Raw genomic sequence first — 7,968 nt, 5'->3', positions numbered from 1 at the left:
TGGTCGATTTGGCTATTGAAACTTGCATATGCTTTACGAAGTTCTCACGCTGTGTTTTTCAGCTCATCAAGTTGTTTATATTCTTCTCTAAGCTGTTACTCTAGTTAGCATCTCATCTAACCTTTTTTGTAGGTTCTTAGTTTCTTTGCATTGGTTTAGCACATGTTCTTTTAGCTCTGAGAAGTTTGTTATTACCCAATTTCTGAAGCTTGTTTCTGTCAGTTCATCAGATTCATTCTCCATCCATTTTTGATCTCTAGCTGGTGACGAGTTGTGATCCTTTGGAGGAGAGGTGTTCTGGTTTTCAGTGTTTTCATCCTTTTTACACTGGTTTCTTCCCGTCTTAGTGGCTTTATCTACCTGTGGTCTTTGTAGTTGGTGACTTTCAGATGGGGTCTCTGACTGGATGTCCTTTTTGTTGATGATGAAGTATTTTCTTTCTGTTTCTTAGTTTTCCTTCTAACAGTCAGGCCCCTCTGCTGCAGGATTGCTGGAGGTCCACTCCAGACCTTGCTTACCTGGGGTCTACACAGGGGCTATAGAACAGTAAGGGTTGCTGCCAGTTTCTTCTGTTAACTTCATCCCAGAATGGCATGTGCCCAGATGTCAGCCTGAGCTCTCCTTTATGAAGTGTCTCTTTGGGTATATGGGGTTGGGAGCTGCTTGAGGAGACATTTTGTCCCTTTTAGGTGTTCAAGTGCTGTGCTGGGGGCTCTGTTGTTCTGTGCAGAGCTGCTGGGCAGGTACCTTTAAGTCTGCTACAGCAGAACTCATAACCACCTCTTTTTCCAGGTGCTCTGTCCTAGTAAGGTCAGCTTTATTTATAAGTTCCTGTCATGCTGCTGCCTGTTTTTCATAGATGCCCTGCCCTGCACAGAGTAGTCTAGCCACAGTCTGCCAGCAGAGGTATTGCTGAGCTGCCGCACGCTCTGCCCAGCTGCTGTATGAACTGCCTTGGTAGTGGCGGACTGCCTCAGGAGTGGTGGTCACCCTTCCATGGACTATCCTGGGTCCAGCTGCACTTGCTGTGAAACTCTCAATCCAGAGCTTTTCAGATTGCTTGTTTTGTGGGGGTGGTACCCACCGAGCCAGATTGCCTGACTCCCTGTCTCTGTCCCCTCCCATTCAGTTGAATGGGCGGCTCTGTCTCCCAGGCATTCCAGGTGCCAGTTGAAACAGCCGCCCAGATTTGTGTGAGTTTCTGTGTGCCAACCCAGCATGGGCTGAAACCGCTGTGCTGAAAACTCATGACGCTTTTCAGCCCAGGAATCTTCTGGTCTGTGGGAAGTGAAAATTTGTTTGGAAATGTGGTGGGCACTCATCCTCTGCATTGTTCTTGCTGGGAACTGCACTCTGGAGCTGTTCCTGTTCGGCCATCTTGGATCCTCTCTGCAACTCTGACCTGAGGTATATATTTGTTATTCTGTTTTCTTCAAAACTTAGTGAGGGTTTCTACCATGGCCTTGTGAGGCAGATAAACTTTAACATTTTCACAATTTAACCCAACTGTCCTTTTAATCTATTGAGTGTGTCTCACAGCTAAAATTTTTAAAATCAAAACTTTAAAGTCCTTGTATTGGTCTATATCGTTAGCGCACTTTCTACATGAGTATCAAATTGCCCTACTCCTAAATCAATAGGCAAAAATGCTTTTCAGATTCATGTGATTTTAGTAATTTTTGGCAAATATAGTTTTAAAAGTATTAATAAAATAGAACCATCATGAGAATTTAGACATTTGTTCTGAATTAATCACTATCTCTGCTAGATATTTCAAGATATAAAACTTTTTACTTGTTTAACTTTTCTATAAACTTACGTTCTTAAATATGAAACTTTAGGCTATGAGGAAGCCCAGCTCTAGGCATTTTCCCTTGCCCTGACCTTTGCACCTTGTACATAATTTAAAGTGCTTACCTCCCAAGATTTTATTAAAAAAGAGAGTTACTAAGAGTTAACATTACAGTTAAAGTATGTAATGAAAACTACTAGATACATACAAAGTGCATAGAAACAAGTATGATGAGTCTGATAAAAAGTTACAAAAAGGCATGGAATGCGATTTTTCCTAACAGGAAAGGAATTTTGTCTAGGTACAGGTTTTTAAAGATGGTTTTAAATTAAAAATATGGACAAAACTAAAGGTTTTTGAAGGATTGATCTTGTAAAATGAATTCTGTATGTAAGCCAGCTGGCTAAAAGTTGAAAGGAATTATTTAGTTTTTGTATGAATCAAATATTAAAATAAAAAACACAGTAATATAGAGCCAGAATGTAGGCCCTTATGTCAAAATATCAGGGTTTTATTTGAGCATTAATCTGCTCTTTTATAGAAAATTATAAAATGTTGTAAAAGATTTATAAAAATCTTACCTTGTGTTACAACTATTTAAAATTAAATAGATTTGTTTACAAGATTTTATTAATGTTAACTTCAGCATTAACATGCTATGCAATGGTAAAATTTAGATCTCTCTTGAATAAGATTTTCTTTTAATATTAAGAGATAGTGAAAGATTTTTGCTTACCTTTTGAGAAAACTGCAAAAAAAGCAGGAGTTGAGGAAAGAGAGACAAATTTAGTTGGCCTCATGCTGTCTTTATTAGGTCTTACTGTTTGTGAAAGTGAGTCTTCTCTCTCAAAGAGTGAAGGTTTTTACTTTTTGAAATCTTTCAGTTATCACTTTGCCTAAATGAATGATTTATTTCACAATGACCTGTTTGGTGATTATAATTTGTTTTTCCATTGCTATGTCTGTCTCTATCTCAATACCTCTAATCCAAATGGCTCCAAAGCTATTACCTTGGCTTTTAATATGTGAAACTTGTTTTAAGTTTCAAAGTGGGGACTGAAGAAAATCAAACTTTCCAAAATCAAATTCTAAATTCATTCTTATTGAACTCATTATCTTAAATCCCCTGAAGCCAAAAATGGACACATTTAGTGTATTTGGCATGTTAAAATCATATAGGAAACACTGTCCAATACGAAATGGTGTTTAACTTTATTTGGGCTACTTTTATGTAAACCTGTTACTAGTATGTTTTTCAAAATCATATGATATTCCTATGAGTCTGATGTCTTCACATATGTTATCAGTAGTATTTATAATTATTATGTTAAATTGTTATATTCCACAGAAATAACCAAATTTCCTTTATTTACCCTCAAATAACCAAATTTCTGCAAATTGCCAACAAGCAGAAGTGGCTTTTCAAAGCTATCTTAGTCAAGTATGCTCTTGACCATGGCTGTCCTAAGACTTCTGTCACAGTTGTTCTACTTTGATCCTTTTAAAAACGTGGTTTGCAATTAGCTATACAACTCTAAGGGGTGCTCTTGAATAAAGCTTTATGATAATTTTGGAGATTGTGCCACTAGAATAAAGAAAAGAAAAACTCCCAGGACTCTCAGGGAGTTTATATGTTCATGAGGACAGCTGACCCAATATCCAACAGAACAGAAGTTAATTACATGTACTGAACTAATAATAGAAGACTGAAATAATCTTTTTATCGCTTTTGTTGAAACATTACTACTTTTGTTTATTTTGTTTTTCAGGGTAAAGAAATTTTTTTCTTTTTGGATATTTAAAGCTTTTAATCTTTGTGTAAAGTACACTCTTGTGAGCAAAATTTAAAGCATATTTCCTTCTGTTTGCCTGATTTCTCTGAAATTTGGAAACTCTTAGTGATTATCGCTAATTTACGGGAATATAATCATTTGCATAAATTCAGTTAGACTCCGTTTTCTTTTGTAACAGGACACAAGTGTAGACACAAGTCAAGGATTTGACTGGAATGGCAGCTTTTTAAGAAATTGAGATTGACTTTATAAAGCTGATCTGATAATTATTAGCCCTGTGGATGAAACTGGCCTTGCACCTTGTCTATGCAGTTCCTTTACAGGTTCTTTTATAGGTTTCTGGCCTGTAATAGGTAAAGAAGGTCACATTCTGACAGGCCCAGGAACCCCAAGTTATTTTGGACCTTGAGAGAGAATTCACTCAATTTATACAGGTATCCGTAGAAACAGATAAATCCTTGGTTGAGCTCAGGATGCTTTTAAGAGATCTAATCTGAGATTCTTTATAAAAAAGAATGTTCTAGCAAAGTCAATTTTAAAAAAGGAGCCTATATAGTAAATAATTATTCTTGCTGCATGCAAGAATAATTAATTATGCAAATAATCAGACCAAGTATAGTAGCAAAACTTATTTTTCAAATAAATCAGTTCTATGTCTTTCATAAAATTGAAGAATTAGAAGCAGAAAAATTATGTTTCAAAAACTACAGTATATCTTTTATTATCTTCTAACCCTGTCCATTGTTTTTTCAGTTCTTATTATTTTTTACAATTTAGACCAAATCCTGAATTTTTTTTTTTTCTGGCTACAAGTCTCCAGAATAACACTTCCAATTTTTTTCCCCATTTTTCTTACTTGAATTCACTACAGATTAAAACTGTGGTTTTCTCAAAATCCTGCAAACTAAAAGTATCAGGAGAGAATAACAGTAACTTACAAACAACCTTCATTGCATGCCTGCTGACGCAAGTCCTTCTCAGAAAGTTGACTTGAACACCTGGTTTGAACTTCCAGGGAAATCTGGAAGATTGCCACTGCAATATGAAGATGCCTCAGAGATTCTAGAAAAGCTAGTCTATAGATAGACTACTCCAGATATTAACCTTTATTTTTTTTCTGTTTCTATAGAGATGACTTCTACTAGAAATCTGATTGCCTACATTACATCTAGAGGCATAAACCATTTGCAATGCCACCTCCTGGAATTGGAGATAGGTTTTTAACTGAGCTGATCTCGCCTCAAAACTAAGAGACTGCCTAAAGAAGATATGGAATGATATATTTAAATTTGCTCATTTATATATATCCCAATTTATTTTTCCACTGCTGTGTCTGCCTCTATCTAAATACCTGTAACCCAAATTTCTCCAAAGCTATTACCTTGGTTTTTGGTATGTGAAACTTGTTTTAAGTTTCAAAGTGGGGACTGAAGAAAATAAAAATATTTCACCCTCAAATATATTTCTTTGACACAGTTTAAAATGGTTGCCACTGGCCAACAAGCAGAAGTGGCTTTTCAAAGCTATCTTAACTGAGGAAAAATTGCATCTGTGGACAATCTCCATTAATGCAGCTATGCTCTCCACTCTTTCTAGCCTTTCCCAGGAACCAGGAGAGATTGAGAGTCTGACATCTTTAATGATCTGAAAAGAAACATTTACCATCTATTCTTTCTGCAAAAAGGTTTATCTACACCATTAGGCCACTTTTGCTAGCCAAGCTTCTTCCTTCCTCTCTCTCTTAACCTATGCTGCCACTAAAATTCATTTACCTCTTTCTGGCCATGCTTTGAGTCTCCACTCTTTACTGTGGCCTTGCAATTGTACATGAGTTTCTGTAACTTATTGGGAAGTTGGGTCTTCATTCTCAAGTTTCCCAAGTGTGATGGGTAATATTGAGTGTCAAACTTGATTGGATTGAAGGATACAAAGTATTGTTCCTGGATATGTCTTTGAGGGTGCTGCCAAATGAAATCAACATTTAAGTCAGTGGACTGGGAAAGGCAGACCCACCCTCAATCTGGGTGGGCACCATCTAATCAGCTGCCAGCATGGCCAGAATAAAAGTAGGCAGAAGAATGCGGAAAGACTAGACTGGCTTAGTCTTCCAGCCTGCATCTTTCTCTGTGCTGCATGCTTCCTGGCCTCAAGCATCAAACTCTAAGTTCTTCAGCTTTTGTACTCTTGGGACTTTGACTGCAGACTGAAGGCTGCATTATCAGCTTCCCTATCTTTGAGGTTTTGGGACTCGGACTAGCTTCCTTGTTCCTCAGCTTGCAGACGGCCTACTGTGGGACTTCACCTTGTGATTGTATAAGTCAATACTCCTTAATAAATTCCCATTTACATATACATCTATCCTATTAGTTCTGGCCCTCTAGAGAACACTGGCTAATATACCACATATACGCATTAAATAAATTTGTATTCCTTTTCCCCTATTAATCAATATGTCACGTCAGTGACTTTTAGTGAAGCTTTAGAAGGGCCAACTGCCTATGGCCCCCACATAAGGTATACACTGGTTCTGTCTGAAAATCTGAGATATCTTAAAGTAGGAGAGCTTACAGGGCATAGGTGATTCAAAGATTTTCTGATTGGCAGTTGGTTGAAAGTGTTAAGCTTTGTGTAAAGACTTCGAGTCAGTACAAAGAAATGCTTGAGTTAAGATAAAGGGGGCTGTGGGAACCATGGTTCATGTTATGTAGATGAAACCTCCAGCTAGCAGCCTTAGAGAAAACAGATGGTAAATCTCTCTTTTCAGATTTTTAAGGTGTCAGACTCTCATTTAATCTCTCCTCAATCAAAGCAGAGCCAGAAACAGGCAAATTTCCCCTACAAAACATGGCTTTGCAAGACCATTTCAATATATGTCAAAGAAATATATTTTGGGATTAAATATTTTGATTTCCTTCAGGGTCTGCTAACATCCTGTGATGCTAAACCAGAGTCAGGTTGGAATTTGGTATCTTATTCCCACAAAGAGTCCATTTTGCCAGTCTTACGATTACAATTTCAATGTTAATGCTGGTCAGTTGTGCCTAAACTCCAAAAGGGAGTGGTTATAATGAGGTGTGTCTGACCTTCCTTTCCATTATGGCCTGGAATTTTGTTTTCCAGATTTCTCTAGGGTCCCCTAGGACAAGAGGGGATTCATGCAGTCACTAGGGGGACTTGATTTTATTTTTGGTTTACACACGAATTTCAAAGTACACAGCAAATTACTTTCAAAGTTCTACTTACTTTGGCCAGCAACCAGGAACCAAGCTGAATGCAATCCTCTTGCTTCCAAGGTCTGTAATAAAGTGCTCTCCCTTCCGCAATCTGCAAGGGAAGTGATCTCACTCGAATTCCATACCCCCTTGACCCTAGAGTCTAGTTACAATCATCTCAGGGATCTCTGGGAAATGTAGTTGCAGAGCCTCAAGTTGCCTCTGTCAATCTCTTATACAAATCTTTTTATTAAAAGAGGTATGGAGAATTACATTTGATGATACCCATGCCACAGGCTAGGAGAGCTGTGCCCTTGTATTTCACCTAGTTCCTGCTCTCTGGAAGTCTGATGCCAGACTTCCCATGTGTAATATAGAAGGTGAGAGCTTAAAACAGGTTCAGGAAAAGCAGAACCAATAACTTAGAAGAGGCAAAAGAGGAAGATGAAAGGTTTTAGTCACACTTTCAGTTTATGGCACATTTTTTTCAATTCCTATAAGGCCTCTCTTTTTCTTCTGCCTCGTTTCATCTCATCCTCACTCTCATTCACTTCTCTACCCAAAGGTACCACATAATGTAACTGAAATAACCCGAGGCATGTGGTATAAGTGTTACATGTATCATATGGCTTTGTTTCTGCTTTTTTATTTACATTGATATTAATGTAAATATTAATATTAATATTAATATAAAATATTAACATTTATAATTTTTTTGACATATAACAGTTGTACATATTTATTTGGTAGAGTTCGATATTCTGATACATGCATACATTGTGTAAAGATCAAATCATGATAATTAGCATATCTATCACCTCAAACATTTATCATTGCTTCGCCATGAGAACATTCAAAATCCTTCCTTCTAGTTTTTTTTTTCTAGCTCTCATATCTGCTTTTCTCTCCAGTCTGCAGTAACAACTCAACTTTCTACTGCTCTACTTTATTCTACCCTTAACTTCTATGAGATCAATTATTTTTAGATTCCGCATGAGTGAGATCTGCAGTCTTCATGACGTAATTGTTGCCTTCAGCACCTAGTGTTCCATTACATGCCTCTGCTGTCCTGCCACATGAACTTGGGACTCTCTGTCAGAAGGCTTTGTTTTGGCCTGTGCTTTGGCAGATGGACTACAAATTAATGCACCTGGGACCATGTCTCAGCCCA

General features: G+C 37.4%; 1 protein-coding gene across 1 annotated transcript in view; it reads right to left on the bottom strand.

Moving 5' to 3' along the window:
* LOC108312024 (arylamine N-acetyltransferase 2) overlaps positions 1–6,923 on the bottom strand; it is a 17,579-nt gene extending 10,656 nt beyond the window's left edge. Inside the window, exon 1 of the mRNA XM_017539716.1 lies at positions 6,829–6,923. The gene's annotated coding sequence lies outside the window, so the exon portion shown is untranslated. The remainder of the gene's footprint in view (positions 1–6,828) is intronic.
* Positions 6,924–7,968: the final 1,045 nt, after the last annotated feature.

Source organism: Cebus imitator, unplaced genomic scaffold (genome assembly GCF_001604975.1).
Source record: "Cebus imitator isolate Cc_AM_T3 unplaced genomic scaffold, Cebus_imitator-1.0 Scaffold120, whole genome shotgun sequence".
NCBI lineage: Eukaryota > Metazoa > Chordata > Mammalia > Primates > Cebidae > Cebus > Cebus imitator.
Note: the sequence above shows the minus strand (reverse complement) of the source record. Positions and strands in the feature narration are given on the sequence as shown.